Here is a 1504-nt window from a genome sequence, read left to right as displayed (position 1 = left end):
TCAATGTCGCTTCTCTCATGCAGCCTCCGCCGCTCCTCGAACTCAGGTACCTCACCTCCTCGGCTTCACCACGAGTTAGCATCTCGACGCCACTGCGTCTTGCCATGTGCCTGCAATGTTGCCATCGCAAAGCAACTCGTCTTCAATGTCACTCACCTCTGGATCAGACCCAACGTACCCATGTACTCCACGTTCTGACTCCTTGGTTTGCTTGTTCATTGAGACCCTCATTACGCCCTCCGGCTTCTCACATCAAGTGCACTCTGGTACCTAAGCATCACTACTTGCACCCTTGAGTGTATACCACTTGAACTCTTCGCAATGTCGCCCCTCTCTCGACGACCCTTGCCTCGATTGTGCCTCTGCACCTGCACCTCTGTGCAACTCATCCAAGCCTCTGCTTGTGCGCCTCCGCGCTTGCGCCACATGCGCCTGGCATCATCTGTGCCATCCCTTCCTCGGGAAATTGTCGTGTTGCCTTCGATGTCCACTAAACGAGCACGGTAGCTTCTCTCCACGAGAACTACATGGTACCAAACCATCCACCATTGGCATACTCTTGGGAACGTCCTCTCTGACTACATCTAGACACACACTTGCCATTTAATCTTTGGCGATGCTCCTTAACCCGAGCATCTTGGTAGGCTCGTGTCCCTCTTGAACACATCCGAACGTACCACCGCATAAGTTCCAACACATCTTATGCAGCACCATACGGCTTACAACTCAACTGCAAACTCGACGTTTCCATATGTATCTGACGATATGAACTTAGTCCCAACTATCTTCAGACTTGAACGATGCTTAATGTCACCACGACACACCATTCTGAAATCCCATAACGTGAGCTGATCTCTTCTCAGTCACCACGTACTCATTGCACACTGTAGGCTTGAACTCGGTTCCAACTTACCTCCAATGCATAACTCAAACATGGGCCGATCCACTTCAGATACAACGACCCTCATATTACTTGACGGCTTGAACTCGGTTCCAACTACCATCAGTATTTCACTTGGTCTCGTGAATCTGTCATCTAGACTTCACACCAATATGTCCATAAGCTTCAATGTTGGTTTCGGCTTATAGCACTCATGCAACATACCACACACAAACGTGTTAGCATATCCATGTCTCATCTCAAGTGAGTCCGTTCTCTTTGGAACTCAAATGCGCTTACAATGCTCCGTGCCGAACTCTATCGTGCACCATACCACATAAGCACAACTTGATCTAGCACCAACTTGCCCAACGATGTACTCTGTCCATCTATCTTACTCTTGACCCCTGTCTTCTGTAAGTAGCTTGAACTCACAACATCTCAAGTCACTCGATGCTACCTTCGGCTTAAGCATAAGAGAGTATCCTTCAACACCTTGTTGCCATACCCTGCTCTAACGCTCAAGTATTACTCGGATCAACATAGCTCCACTCTTGGATGCCAATCCAACAAGCTTACTCAGACTAGCTTCCCACAAGCTCTCAGCCTGACTCTACTTGCCAT

Source organism: Eschscholzia californica, unplaced genomic scaffold (assembly GCF_041429995.1).
Source record: "Eschscholzia californica isolate CP2 unplaced genomic scaffold, dmEscCali1.0.p SCAF_64, whole genome shotgun sequence".
Lineage (NCBI taxonomy): Eukaryota > Viridiplantae > Streptophyta > Magnoliopsida > Ranunculales > Papaveraceae > Eschscholzia > Eschscholzia californica.
The sequence above is the reverse complement of the archived record's forward strand: the minus strand, read 5'-3'. Positions refer to the sequence as shown.